The sequence below is a fragment of the Micropterus salmoides genome, unplaced genomic scaffold (genome assembly GCF_014851395.1).
Source record: "Micropterus salmoides isolate LMB-PRFRI ecotype aquatic unplaced genomic scaffold, ASM1485139v1 Ms_hic_scaffold_2, whole genome shotgun sequence".
Classification (NCBI taxonomy): domain Eukaryota; kingdom Metazoa; phylum Chordata; class Actinopteri; order Centrarchiformes; family Centrarchidae; genus Micropterus; species Micropterus salmoides.
In genome coordinates this window covers 39,362,871-39,378,660 of record NW_024041150.1, presented here as the reverse complement: position 1 = coordinate 39,378,660, position 15,790 = coordinate 39,362,871, and the positions used below count along the sequence as shown (strand labels likewise).

At 36.6% G+C, this 15,790-nt stretch overlaps 2 protein-coding genes, 1 long non-coding RNA gene and 1 pseudogene across 5 annotated transcripts in view; 3 read left to right on the top strand and 1 right to left on the bottom strand.

Annotated features, from left to right (window-relative positions):
- Positions 1–15,790, top strand: part of LOC119912524 (trichohyalin-like) — a 729,783-nt gene that overhangs the window by 371,242 nt on the left and 342,751 nt on the right. The gene's annotated exons all lie outside the window — the stretch shown is intronic.
- LOC119912537 overlaps positions 1–15,790 on the top strand; it is a 452,474-nt pseudogene that overhangs the window by 221,334 nt on the left and 215,350 nt on the right.
- Positions 1,357–3,949, bottom strand: LOC119912559. The gene is made up of 3 exons (XR_005446188.1): positions 3,708–3,949; positions 3,109–3,212; positions 1,357–2,625 (listed from the first exon to the last, which is right to left on the bottom strand). It is a non-coding gene; the product is annotated as an uncharacterized LOC119912559 (long non-coding RNA).
- LOC119912538 (butyrophilin subfamily 1 member A1-like) overlaps positions 15,229–15,790 on the top strand; it is a 166,799-nt gene continuing 166,237 nt past the window's right edge. Inside the window, exon 1 of the mRNA XM_038731771.1 lies at positions 15,229–15,385. The gene's annotated coding sequence lies outside the window, so the exon portion shown is untranslated. The remainder of the gene's footprint in view (positions 15,386–15,790) is intronic.

Below are 15,790 nucleotides of genomic sequence, written 5' to 3'. Positions count from 1 at the left end.
TTCGGCAGGGATGTTGGCCCACTCCTCCCTGCAGACAGCCTCCAAATCATTCAGGTTCCGAGGTTGTCGCCTGGCAACTCGAATTTTAAGCTCCCTCCAAAGATTTTCAATTGGATTCAGGTCTGGAGACTGGCTAGGCCACTCCAGAACCTTGATGTGCTTCTTCTTCAGCCACTCTTTTGTTGCTTTGGCGGTGTGCTTAGGGTCGTTGTCGTGCTGAAACACCCATCCTCGACCCATCTTCAGCTCTCTCACTGAGGGAAGGAGATGTTGGTCCAGAATTCCACGATACATGGCCCCGTCCATCCTCCCCTCAATACGATGGAGTTGTCCCGTCCCCTTGGCTGAAAAGCACCCCCAAAGCATGATGTTGCCACCACCATGCTTGACGGTGGGGATGGTGTTCTTTGGGTTGTACTCGGTGTTCTTTGCCCTCCAAACACGACGAGTTGCGTTGGGGCCAAAAAGTTCTATTTTGGTCTCATCTGACCACATCACCTTCTTCCAGGCCTCTTCTGAGTCGTCCAGGTGGTGAATGGCGAACTTCATGCGGGCCTGTACATGTTTCTTCTTGAGCAGGGGGACCTTGCGTGCGCTGCAGGATTTCAATCCATGACGGCGTAGTGTGTTACCAACCGTTTCTTTTGTAACTGTGGTCCCAGCTGCCTTCAGTTGATTCATCAGTTCCCCCTTGTGGTTTTGGGATGATTCCTCACCGTTCGCATGATCAGGGACACCCCACGAGGCGAGATCTTGTGTGGAGGCCCAGACCGAGGGAGGTTGGCGGTGGTGTGGTGCTTCTTCCATTTCCTGATAACTGCACCGACAGTTGATCTTTTCTCTCCAAGTTGCTTTCCGATTCTCTTGTAGCCCATCCCAGCCTTGTGCAGATCAACAATCTTGTCCCTGATGTCCGTAGAAAGCTCTTTGGTCTTGCCCATGGTGGTGATGTTGGATGCTGGTTGTTTGGGTGTTGACAGGTGTCTTTTATACAGGTAACGAGGTGAGGCAGGTGTATTTGATGTAGATAATTGGTTGGGATTGGGGCTGTGTCTTAAAGAAAGACTAACTGGCTTGTAGGAGCCAGAATACTTGCTGTTTGGTTGGGGGTCAAATACTTGTTTTTCCTCATCAGATGGTTATCAATTTTTATAAATTCATATGATGTGATTTTCTGGAATTTTCTTTGGGATTCTGTCTTTCACTGTTAGAATGTACATTTGATTAAAATTATAGATCGTTGCATTCTTTGTAAGTGGGCAAACCTGCAAAATCAGCAAGGGGTCAAATACTTATTTCCCCCACTGTATGCCTGTGTACGTTTTAAGACTATACACGAGTATTAGATAGGCCCTTTCTATTTTTAGTTATCTGATTTACTCTTAAGCCTCTACCAACACGTACAACCACATTCTAAAATTTGCAATCAAACCAATTTTCCAGTTAACTACAGAGTTTAATTTTGAAGGGTTTTTTTGCATTAAGTTGCAATTTTTTTGTGTTTAAAAAATTATTTAATAATGATGCATATTTATGAAAGTTCACCCAGAAAATGAGGCATCAAGAGGTCGGAGCTATAAAAGTTCCTAAATGATATGATATGTTTAATATAATATAATGTTGTCTGTGACCCTGGGGTTTTTTCAAGTCTGAGAAAAATATCTCTTAAGGTGTCATCAGGCTTAATATTAGGGTCGGGCTTGAGACTTGAGCAGGAAGCCTGTGTTACATATTTGAACAGTGTGTGAAAGACATGAGCATGTAACAGGCACCTAATGATGGTCTAGTAAAAGTTACTTTTGAGTTGCATCATGGGAAATGTAGGATCCAGGATTCTTGACACATGACATATGCTGGGGACTAAAAGGCATGTCTTGGCCCATTGCATTTTTAAATACATGTCTTGTAAGTCTAACTTTATGTTAGCGTAATACTACAGCGAGTTCCCTTTAACAGTTGTTGGAACTCATGCTAAAAGAATTTATTGTGATTTTTAGATAACAAACTTAAAATCAAAATACTGCTTGATATAAAAGGCCGTAGTGTGAAGTGTGACATTTTGTTTCTGTGCCATCATTCTCGGCAGTTTTATTCTTATTACATTAATGGTTTTATAAGTTCATGTGATGTTATTACCAGATGTCACACAGTAGCTGCAGGTCTGAATGAATCAGCATGTTGTTAGAACCACAGTGAGTCTATTTAAAAGCTGCAGCAGCTCCGTTCTCATAAACAGCGTTTTCAGACGTGTGCAAAGGCAGAGCAGATAGAACAATGTGGTTTAACTGTCACACTCCACAAACCGCTCGCTCTTTAAAATAAGACTCCGATACTGTGAGACTGATGAAGACCTCAGGTGAAGGTTGATGATAATGTCAGTCCATTTTTAGAAATGCCACACAGTTGTAGAGTCAGACTAGCTCATTTTTAAAATCAAGTTTAATTTTTTATCATGTGTACATACAACACTCTGACTAATGTTATCAAAAGTGTATATGAAAAAATAAAATGTTTTAGTCAAAATACTACAGACAACACAATGTAAACAGCTACTTGTCACTCTCATAACCTGCTACATCACAAAGCAAAGCTCTCCTTCAGTCAGATGTCTCTGCTCTCTGTGATCTGGAGGACACACAGGATTGAAAATTTTAAAATAACATAAGTTTGATTTTATCTAACATAAATATTTATGTAATCAATGTAAACCTTTTTTGTTATTTTTCATATAAAGTACAAGAACTACTCGGTTTCACACTGTACTGTCGTCAATAGACTGTACCAGTGCACATCACCGTGTTTAAACACAGTCAGTCTTGTAATTGTTCTTGAAACTGTGCATTTTTCTTTTCCTGCTATTGTAGTTAGTGTGGTAGTGTAGTGTGTTAATCTTGGTCCAAGTCTGAAAGACTATCTGTACATTGGTGGCTTATGTACATTTTTTTCTATGTTATGTCTTTATGCTGCAATTATTCAGGCATGTATGTTATATAAATGTTGTGAGGTGAGTTCTTGTAATTATCTGGTCGACTAGGGGGCCACAAGAGGCGGTCTATAAAGTGTGATGAGTAGGTGAGCACTAGAGACCAGTATTACTGTCATTCTTACCTAATCAATCGTATAGTAGAAGGCATATTCTGTTGTACTTTGGTTGGTACCTTCTGATGGCGTGTCGATGACGGGCGTCACTGTGCAGCTGGATGCGCCCGGTTCTGCTTTGGAAACAAGTGAAATGCCTCAGCTTGTTGGCAGACAGATTCTTTCATTCAATTATTTTCTATCTCAGTGGATACAACATTAGTTTCACAGTAGAGGAGATCAGTAACAATCAGTTGGCCTTTCTTGTACACTGGGGGTGGGGCTGTGGTTTGTGATTCACTGATTCTGCTACAGGGCCCTGTCTTTTTCTGGCTGTGTTTTTTATTTTTTTGGTTTGTCTATTAGAAGATGCCGGCAGCTGCTGTATGTTGCCGGCTCCTGATGCAAACACATTCAAACTCAAAAATAAGGCTGACCTTTGAAAATAGTTTAAATTTAAATCGAGACTTTTTCATACCAAAGCAATATTTATTCAAAACTGCTGTTGAGAGCAGAGACGTGCAGATAGTGAACTAATCAAATAAGGGATTTAGCTTTTTAGTTTTGAGCTGTTTCACAAAATTAATTAGTTTACATGCAGCATTATGTGTGCATATAAAGTATATTACCTGTGCAAATCATGTTTGCTGTGATGCAAGAATAATTTGCTTCTACACTCGTCAGTCCAGACACTGAAAGAAACACAGAATAAACAGAAACAAAACGAGCGGTTATTCTGTATTACATTTGGATGTAAAACTTGTTTAAACACATTAGTCAGAGAAGTATTTACACAAATGCATGAAGTGACGGAATTTCCTTTTATCAAGTGACACATTAAGTCTTACATTAAATTACAAAAGAAACATAAGTGGACCATCATTAGGTGCCTGACAATCATTTTCTGTCCCATAACAATTATCTTGGCTTAATAAGTGTATCGATCAAAACAACTGGCTGACTAGAGGAATCAAATTCATCAAAGCTCCTCTACTGATAAAAAAAACCAAACAAACAAAACTCTCCACCCAGAGGATTGAGGTTATCGATCTTGTCGCAGTATATACAAGTAGCCACCAGGGGCGTGGTAGAGATCATCAGGTAAGTGGCATGGATGGCACTATTTAACTTACCTAGGATAACTTCCATAATAATAAAAATGTATGTATGTAAGTATGTATGTTTTATGCTCTTTACCTGTTTCTGTTTCACCTGAGTGTAATCTTGGCTGTGACGTCTTTGAGGAAATGCAGACCGACCCTACAGTACAAAAAAGAAAACACCTGAAAACCTGGAAAGCAGTTCACAGTACATATACAATATCTGTTGGATCTGGTATTCACTCAAGGATTTCCTTCTGTTTCTCAACACATTACCTCTGTGTTTTCTACAAAGACACAGTCCCACCACAAGCAGCGGCAGCAGAGCCACCAACAGCATGGCCACAAAGACCCACCGGGTGAAGAGGTTCTGGTGAGTCTGTGATTTTTGTGGTTCATCTGCAGCAAAAGTGTTTTGAATTAAGGCATCAAAAATACAAGTCAATATGGTGTATCAGTCAGGGTGTTTGTTGAGCCTCACCTCCGACAGCCATCCAGCTCTCTGCTGATTCTCCAACACCAATGATATTACACTTGTAGAGTCCTTCATCAGATTTAGAAACATTGTGGATGGTCATGATTCCTTTATAGCCAGTCTGTGTTAGGATGCCATCTTTATAGAAATCAGCTATATGGACAGAGGATGTTGTCTTGTTCCTGCAGCTCAGAGTCACATCTTCTCCCTCCATCACAGGAAGAGCAGGACTCTCCAGGATCACAGGACCAGCTAACAACAAAGGTTACAAAAACATTTTTGTCTGTTGAGGAGCACTATACAAATACTTTACCAATAACATTAATTCACTTAGTAATAGGTGTCAACTAAATGCTTGACAAGCTCTTAAAACATTATTATTATTTAATTTTATAAGTTCATAACAATTAACTCAAAGGACTCTTGATCAATTGTTGCTCACTAGAGGGACCAATGTCCTACAAGTTTACAACAATGTTCTTAAGAAAATATGAAAGTATTTGCTTTCTATTGCACCCCCTGCAGTCATGGAGAAACATAATCATTAATGTGGACATGTTTGTGTCCACCTGCTGATATTACTGTATCAATAGAATCTCTTTAAGCTCACTCTCTTAAATTGATATTTATTTGTTTTTGACACACCAGTAACATTGATGATGACAGAGTTGCTTCTCTCCGTTCCTTTAGCTTCACACCAATATTCTCCACTGTCTGATGCAAAGGCATCTTTAATTACACAGGGTCCCCTTGATATCTCCTGATAACGGCCACATATTGTGTTGACTCCCATGAACCTCCTCATCACTCTCCACTCGGTGAAATCATCAAATCCCTCACAATCAAAAGAGATTGATTCATATTCAAAGAGCTGGAGCCTGTTTGGAACAATATGAAGAAAAGCTGCGTCTGAGAATGAGACGGAGAGAAAGTGATTTTTTTATTTTAATAATTTCAAATAAATATTTTTTGTGTTATGTTGTCAGTAAAACATTTGCTTTTGTGGAAAAAATGATTTAAAGTCACAAAATCAAGACTGTTACGTTCACACCTGCAGCTTTAACAAACACGCTTGATTTGAACTCAACAAATTTAAGTGTTTTGTTGGGCTGGGTTGAGAGCATTGTCTTCACCTTTTAAGTATACACTGACAACAGTAGGCATTTGTCCTTTTTTATTTATTTATTTTTACTGTTCATGCAGACATACATTTTACAAAGCAAAGCATAAAAGAGACACACTGTGATATCATCACTTAAATATACTCTTTTCACAGTTAAAAGTTAAAAAGAAGCGATTGCAAATGAGAGGTTAGATTAACTTGATATGGAAATAATTAACTGCTACTTACGAGCTTTCTCAGCACAGTGCTGATCTTCTGCAACCAGAATAATCAATACATTTATTACTGGAGATGCAGAGAAAATAAGGGAAGAGTTGTGTATTAGAATAAGAGTAGATGGTGCTATTTTAATGATGTTTTAAAGACAATTCAGTACTCACACAGTCTGACGCAGAGAGCGGTAACCTCCATGCTGTCCGTCTAAGCAGCAACTGAATGACAGATGAATGTATTGTAAGTGAGAACTTCCTCTTCCTGTGCAGCTTATTTCTGGTGACTGAAACACTAGAAGGTTTGAGTCTCTGACAAAGAGCTTCTCTGATAAAGGTCTTATATCACAGGTTGTCAGAACATAAACTTAACTGCAACCCAAAAGCAAAGTAGTAACTCTCACAAATGTGCAACAAACTAACACCAAGCATTTGCTTAGTTACCAAAGTTGCCCTGGAAGAAGACTCTGTGCATGTAGCTACATTAATAGCATAATACAGGGGACTAATTTCTGTGTTTAGCTTCAGCCAGACGGAGAGACAAGCTTTGGAAGCAAATTATGTAAAATTGGAATTTATTTGAAAAGCTTTAAGAGGTTCGCATTCCCCATAACAAAACACTTGTAAATGTATTTGTACCATTTTGCAATGTTTCACCTTAATATCGTAGAATCTACTTTGGGCCAAATGCTCTTCAAACCTCAAACATGACTCTGAATGGGAACTTCCTAAAACTTTGTCCGCACACTACATGAGGTAATTTACTTAACCAATTAATGATCACTGTTTTAAAAGCATCCATTCACAATGTAGTGTGTTCAGATGTTCCTGATTTATATTCAGATATGATATACCAACCAACCTTTACACAAATAAATACAAAGTAAAGGAAACTAAATCATCATGACTTTTAACATATTGATCATACATAATTTTTGCACAAAGCATGTGAGTGTGTGTTGAGTACAATTTTAATTAATAATAAACTGAACTTATATATGTGTTAAGATCTTTTGAACAATGAACAAACAAACACAAATAAATCATAACCCGTGTACCATAATAACAGCTGCATTGATCTCCTATTATCCACCATATTGATCATAACTTGTACATTTCCCATGTAGGCTACATTCATGGTGTTATTGGTTAACTACAATTATATGACACGACAGAAGTAACAACATATCAAATACAGGTCAAACACTTAGTATGTCTGCTGCTTTGACAGCATCATGTTAGCAGTTGACCACAATGAATCTATTTAAAATCTGCCGCAGCTCTGTTCTTATAAACAGCATCTTCAGATGTCTGAACAAGCAAAGCAGAGAGAGCAATGTGGTTTTCCACTATAATGAAAATAAACACTGAACAACTGAGTAAGAAAAGTGCTCAGATAAATTTACTTTACTCAAACTTTCCACTTTGCCCTGGTCATATTGCACATATGTTCTGTATTTTACCATGTTTGGCATATCTTTCCTAGCTCTGCTGTCGTTTGTTATGAATATACACAACATTTCATGTGATACTCTTAAATATGTATTGTTTAAAACATCAGAGTACATGGGGAAAACATAACCATTGCTCTGCAGTAGAGGTGAGGAAATATGAAACAGAATGAACAAATTGAATTCAAAAGATTAAAAAAAAAGAAAAGCTACTACAGTTAATTAATGTAACTGTGCTGACTGTGTTTGACTTCTTCCCCACATGCACCTAACATACATGGAGATACAAGCAGATTTTCAACAATATCTCTGCTTTTGCTTTCTCCTTAAGTCACGTGCTTCTGCTCTCAGTGATCTGTAAACACACTATATGTATATGCATAGGTGTCACTTACACTTGGGACGCCGGGAACATGTCCCCACCACTTTTTGAAAGGGCTGATGTTGTCCCCATTACTTTAATGCATTTGTAAAAAATGTTCTGAAAAATTGCATGCAACAAGAAGTGTTAAATAACAAATTAAAATGCTAGAAGAAAGGTTTATTTGCACAACAGGAATTATATTAGAATTTCAATTTAATGTAAATATAGAAGTATATAGAAGAATTTTGTGCTTCCCCTTATATAAATAAAGACATTTCTGACATAAATCGGTGCAGAAAAGGTCTCCAGAATGCAGGAAACTAAGTTTTTAATGCCTCCAATTACAACCCCAGACCCCCAATCATATACTTCTTACTATACCAACTTTCTATTTCTATTTCTATTCCTTTGCCTTGACGTGCAATGTGTGCAACTGTGACACAGAATTTCCCCTCGGGGATCAATAAAATATTTCTAATTCTGATTTCAGATCAATCAATGAATATTTCTCCTAAATTGTTTTAATCTTCTTGTCTTATTCTCGTGACCCCAAAATTGTGCATCATCACGTCTCATGGCCTAAGTGTTTTATCAAACCCCTAATCTGAGCCCTTAAATGTCCCCACCACTTTTCAACACAAAATGACGACCTTGTGTATATGTAAAATCATCAAGAAAAATGCTTGTGCTAACACGTTATTTTAACTTAAACTTAAATGCCAAAAAGTAAAATATAAATAATATAATAAATAATAAATTTACAGTACATAAAATGTAGTGCCAATAGACACTGTAGGCCAATATTACCCTCTTGCCTAATTGATTGTATAATGTAAGTGATCTATTTAAAAGCGGGTTTGTACTTGCAGAGGGACCTGCTGTCACAATAGGATCCTTCTGGTCCTGTTATTACAAAATAAAGACATTATGTCAGTGAGATGGTAGAAGTTTTAATTCGAATTTATATTTAAACAGTGTTGATGTAATAAAACAAAAACAACAGCAACAGAAAACAAGTTCCAACAAAAGCAACAAAACAGTTTGGTTTTGGGTTCTTAAGTAGTCATCACATGAACTTCAATGTTGGACAAAGATTTGAAAGACAGTAAATCCAGCAAAGCAGGCCTTAGACTCCCGTTCAGTAATATTAGCTTTTCATACTGGATTTTTTTGTTTGTTGAGTCTCACCCGAGCTCAATGTATAGTAAGCAGTTGTAGTCAAGGATTCATCCAGATCTGATGGAGAGAGACAGTGTGAGTTACTGGAAGGCTGAGACAGACAGAAAATACATTGAACATTAAAATATTAGGCTGGTGTCCCTGGCTGTGCTATTGACTCGTTCACAGTTTTACATTGTTATATTTCTATTGGAGATATACAGTATAGTCAATGTATGCTGCTATGACATGTGGGGCACCCCAGGGTTCAGTTCTTGGCCCTACTTAGTTATTTAGTTTAAGCTCTTATTTTCCCTGATATGCAGATTATTAAGCAAATGATACCCAACTTATTATTTATGTTAAATGTAGCATTTAAACATGAGGATCATAGTCATTGTAACTTTCAGTTATTACATATTTGTAATCTGATCTTATCATTTACACATTTCTCCCATTATAATGAGTTAAATGTTAGATTTTAATTTAAAATTTGATCAGTGTTTCTTGATAGTCTCTGATGAAAACAAATGTAAATGGTACTTTTCAATCACTCATTTAATTAAGTGAACTGAATGGTTTGTACCTTTGTGCTTCATTTCATAAAGTCCCACCACCAACAGAAGCAGAAGATCCACAAGTACAAAAGTAATAACCGTCCAAAACAGGACGAAGATATGAGGGGAGTGACTGTCAGGAAAAAGAGTCTCTTCTTGGTATGCTAGAAAAAACAATATTAGGCATGTGATGTAACATGATGACAGATGGTATATACTTTTTTATGTGAACAATCGCCTTATTTACACAACTAGCATAAAGGCAACATTATCATTATACTGGATCGTGTTTGTGTCAACTTAATAAACCTTCACTCTCTTTTAGCTCAGATTTTGGTCTCCTCCAACTCCTGAGAAAAGTATCTCTCTATCTCTCACTCTTTAGCTGCTAGATGTTCTACTGCTCTGCTGCTAAGATTGTCTGTCAGTAATTTGGTGTACAGTAGTGGACTTGATGGAAACACTGAGACTAACGAACACAGAGAATGTTCTGTAAAACCAAAAATATGAGATCAAAGAAGCTAAAAATCTCCACACAACTGTTGATCTATTTCTTCTCATAAAACACCTAGGTCACATGCAGAGAAATTACCTGTGTTTTTGTTCAGATATGAACCATTTTCATAGAGCTAACAGTTTGCTGCAATCAAATCAAAGGCAAATCATATTAATTTTGTCATAAGTCACGGTTGAGTCTCACCTCTGACAGTCAGCCAGCTCTCTGCTGATTCTCCGACGCCAATGGTGTTACACTTGTAGTGTCCTTCATCGGACTTGGAAATATTGTAGATCGTCATCACTCCAGAAGAGCTGTTTCTGATGAGGAGGACATCTTTATAGAAATCAGCTTTAAGGTTGGAGGTGTTCTTGTTTCTGCAGTTCAGAGTAAAGTCATCTGTCTCCATTACAGGAAGAGCAGGACTGTCCGGGATCACAGACCCAGCTGATCGATATGTGAGTTTAAAACATATTTTAAAATTATTTAATAAATTGTACAAGAAAAACAAAGGTTATCAATCATTGCAGTAGAATCGTCTCTGTGTGACTTTCATAAAGATCAATATTAAAACTATATAGAACTTCAAGTATTGCAATATTTGTAGAAATCAGGTGTTTATGTGTTTGTGCTTTAAAGCTTTTTGTTCAGAAAACTATTTTGACAGAGGTAAGTATTGTCAGTATGATGCATCAGTCAGGGTGTTTGTTGAGCCTCACCTCCGACAGCCAGCCAGCTCTCTGCTGATACTCCAACACCAATGATGTAACACTTGTAGAGTCCTTCATCAGATTTAGAAACATTGTGGATGGTCATGATTCCTTTATAGCCAGTCTGTGTTAGGATGCCATCTTTATAGAAATCAGCTATATGGGCAGAGGATGTTGTCTTGTTCCTGCAGCTCAGAGTCACATCTTCTCCCTCCATCACAGGAAGAGCAGGACTCTCCAGGATCACAGGACAAGCTAACAACAAAGGTTACAAAAACATTTTTCTATTATTACTGTCTGTTGAGGAGCACTATACTAATACTTCACCAATAACATGAATTCACTTAGTAATAGGTGATAAGTCTTTGCTTGAGAAGATAAACTTGAAATATTTAATTTTAGAGATTCATAACAATTAACTTAAAGGTCTATTGATCAATTGTTGCCCACTAGAGGGACCAACATTAATACAAGCTGACAAACACTAAAGTTTGTCACAATGTTATTATGTGCAAGTAGTTTTTTGGCCTCTGGCAGTCTCAAAGAAACATTGTCATTAATTTCGAGTCATGTTTGTGTCCTGGTAATATCAATGGAGTCTCTTTTTAAGCTCACTTCCTTTTTAAATTGATATTTATTTCTTTTTGAAAGTAATAATGCTTAACACACCAGTAACATTGATGATGACAGAGTTACTTCTCTCCGTTCCTTTAGCTTCACACCAATATTCTCCACTGTCTGATGCAAAGGCATCTTTAATTACACAGGGTCCCCTTGATATCTCCTGATAACGGCCACATATTGTGTTGACTCCCATGAACCTCCTCATCACTCTCCACTTGGTGAAATCATCAAATCCCTCGCAATCAAAAGAGATTGATTCATATTCAAAGAGCTGGAGCCTGTTTGGAACAATATGAAGAAAAGCTGCGTCTGAGAATGAGACGGAGAGAAAGTGATTTTTTTATGTTAAATATATAGATATATAACAACAAAACTTTTGACAAACTTGATTCTCCAGTTTTTAACAATTCTGAAAACTAATAACAGTGTTTTGTTGGGCTGCGTTGTCTTCATCTTTCTAAGAGTTCATGGACAACAGTGAGCACTTTTCCTTTGTGAACAGACTTCATGCAGACTTACATTTTAAAAGCATCTAGTATTATTTCTTAAATATAATATTTTTTTTACAAACTTAAAGAAGTGACTACACATGAGCGGTTAGAATTACTAGTTATGGAAATAATTAACTGCTACTTACGAGCTTTCTCAGCACAGTAACAGTGCTGATCTTCTGCAACCAGAAGAATCAATACATTTATTACTGGAGATACAGAGGAAAAGAGGAAAGAGCTGTGTATCAGAATGAGAGTAGATGCCACTATTTGCAATTAAATTTTAGATTTATATTTTTAATAATGATTTACAGACAGCTCAGTACTCACACAGTTTCATGCAGAGAGCTGTAACCTCCATGTTGTGTTGCTGCTGACCGTCTGAGCATCAGACTGAATGGCAGAAATATACTGGTAAGCACTTCCTCTTCCTGTGCAGTGTATTTCTGGTGACTGAAACGTTTGAGTTTATCTGTGACACAGAGCTGCCCTGAGAGAGATTTCATTAGTTGCACATCAGTATAGCACCAGCGAATCACAGATCATACCAAGCTGGCAAAACTAAATGATAAATGATCAAACATATAATAACAATCTCTAAACAAAAATCTGAAATGTATTTTTCATCATCAGTGACAATGCCGTCCATGGTGCTGGAAGGTCAACAGCGAGCTAACTAGTTCAGCTGAAAAACTCATTAAGTACTCTGAACTTACAGTTACCGTTAGTAAGATGAAGCTCCTCGAGGTCCCTTGTGATTTGTGATATTTGGCTACATAAATACAAATGACTTGGCTTAACTTCAGCAGGTTAGCCGGCTGAGGCCAGACTACAGGTGTCTTTTTTTACGTAGTTTAATTCAAAAAGTGAAACTTTCATATATCCTAGATTCATTATATCTAAAGGGAAATGTTTCCTTGATCATATTTCATTGTCTCACATATACCTGAAGCAATAAACACTGCAATGTTGTTTTCGATCCAAAAGATTAAATATTAACTTATAACATGTTTTTACTCCATCCATCCCTCTTCTTTCACTTTCTCTGACCTGGCTTGTTTTAGCTGTAATTCTACTCCTTTGTGAAAAAGCCCTCTTCTGCCCTGTGCAGTAAAATCAACCACAATATCACTGTTATTTGTTCAGGTTGAATCGACTTCCTTGTTCCACTCATGAAAATCAGATGTGCTCCAGTAGGTTTTTTATATCTAGTAAGCAGTTACCTTAACCAAGGTGAAGATGTTTAATGTTTGATAAAGTTCAGTTAATATTGACGTAATCATTGAAACACATGCCATGTGATTTTAAACAGACATGTTTAGTCTCAAGATGCATGAAGAGACACAAATGAGCCTTAAAAAAGAAGATCCCAGCACTGCGCCTGCTCCATGCACCTACTAATCTCTGCTTTAGAATGCCCCCTGTTGGTACATAATGTAAATATAAAAAGACTATCAGTGGGATTAAAGCAGATTTCCAGACATGCTGCAACTTCTCTCCTCTTTATAGTGTAGGTCAAAGTACACATCCGTTTACTTAAGGACTGTGGCTGTGCAGCGGTGACAGTTCTTTGAGACTTTGAGGTATGCACCTCTTAAATGAAAAATAAACGTTTTAATAGTTCATTTTAGCAACATTTTCCCTTTCGTTAAAATTTAAAATGTCTTTCTTTTTGGAAAAGAGCAAATCTACAGTCACTGGAGGTTGTTATTTGTTTCCCTATTTTTATGGAGCATGTTACACTCAGTGTCACGTATTTACACATACACATTCTGTACATTGAAAATCTTATTATGTGTCAATTTAATAAACATGTTCTTGTTTGTCCATTAAGATATGTTTGCATATGTACCCTTGCACTGTAAATTGGTTCAGCCATCAAGGATATTTTAATACCCAAAGCCTAAATTTCAGTAGATGAGTTATAAATGTATTTTAACCTTGATACTGACCATTCATGTTTCTTCCTCAGGTCAGGAAGACTGTTTGACAGCAGACTGACTCTGATTAAACAGCAAAGATGATGAACAACAAAACTAAAACAAAAGGACAGAGACATGAATGTGATATTAATCATTAACTAAGAATAATGTTTGAGAGCCAGTTTTCAATTAAATGCTTTGTGACAATCTGACATTTCTGTTTTTTTTCTGTTATGTGTCCTGTTACTGTGATTATTGTTTTTCATTCTATGTTGTTTATTGATGTTGATTTACAGAACTTTTCTTCACAGAACACAATCCATGCAATATTAAATATCTTTTTTTGTGTGTGCATAATAATAATAATAATAATAATGATAATAATGATAATTTTGTACTATTGTTATATACTTATCTTGGAGTTTTTGCACATTTTATTTAACCATTGTTACAAAATATCTCAAAATAAATGCTTTGGAGTTACTGAAAATTTTCATTTAATTGTCACATCAACAAATCACATGGAAATGCTTCAAATGGCATTTCAATGCCCTTTGAGGATTATGTAGTTGAAAAATACAAAACATCTCATGTAGAAATTAAACATTTTATTTCACAAGAAATTTATTTCAAGAGATATTACAGATCTCCGTGTATACATCCATGAGATTCAGAAAAATTTTATAATTTATTTGAAGTATAGTACTTGTGCTTGATGAATTTATGCTCCATATTTATTCACTTTTATAAAGTGTGTGCTATTATGAGCATGAATAAGAAGTTTTATTTCATATATTACTGATAATACCATGCAGGATGTACTGCATTCTAATCACTGTCACATAAACAGTTTTTTGTAGAAAACATGCAATTGTGTAAAATAAAGATATTTTGTTAGCATAATTTTTGGGTTTTCCAAAATCATTCAGTAGTTGTCCCACCAGTATGTGCAAATAATTTTAATGTTTTGCAGCAGTGAGCTCCTCCATTTCCTTTGTGCATTTTATTGTTGGACAAAGTGGTAGTGTACTTTTTTGTTTAGAGCAAAAATATTACACCTGCTTAAAATGTCAACATTGTCACTGTGAGCATGTTACCATTATGATATTAGTATTTTGCTTAAAGCACAGCCTCACAGAGCTGCCAGCATGGGTGTCCATACACACATTCAGTGTGATGCTCAAAACCTGCTTAGTATGTGTTTGTATGTAACAGGGACACAGTTTTCTTCGGGTTGCTTTTTCCTTGCCCAACAGCGTAAAAGCAGAACTGTGGTGTGGATTTAGTTCTAGTCCGATTGTTGATGTTTCTTTCTGCACTCTGAACATGTCATGCTTTACACACATTACACTAACTGAGCTGCAGGAGGGCTGAGAGAGAGAGAGAGAGCACTCCTAATAACTACATCCTGGATTATAGGATGTGTCCTTGTTTGCTTTTATCACCAGACCAACATTTGTTCATACTGTCACATTATGTGGACATACATGTGAGGGTTAAGACTTTGTTTTAATACTCGGTAAGAGTTAAATATGTGGTGTTTAAGGTTAACATTATAACCCTCAAGAGAATGGATTTGAGCCAATGCAAAGACCCACTAAGGATGACTGTCTGAGCCGTGTAACAGGTAGGCTATGTTAGTTTTTAAATTAAATCTTCCAGCTGTGCTTTCTAAAGATTTAATCAAATGGGGATATTTTTCACTTACATATAATTACTAAACATTGTTTTACACAAGGGTAGAAACAAGAAAAGCTGTGGCTATTATGTATGTAAAAATAGAGCATATGGTAGGTATGTTTTCACTGCTGTAAGCTAAAAAAAGATTGATCAAGGTTGATCAGGGGTTTATTTGGCTTCAACTCCAATCTCCCGAATTGAGAATTTGTAGCACTTAAAGGAATATTCTGTTGGAAAACAGATGGTATATAAAAATATATATAATTATGCCAATCATGGAAATACAGTGACTGATAAATTTATGTGAACATATCATACTCAAAATTACTCAAAATTATTTTACTACACCACA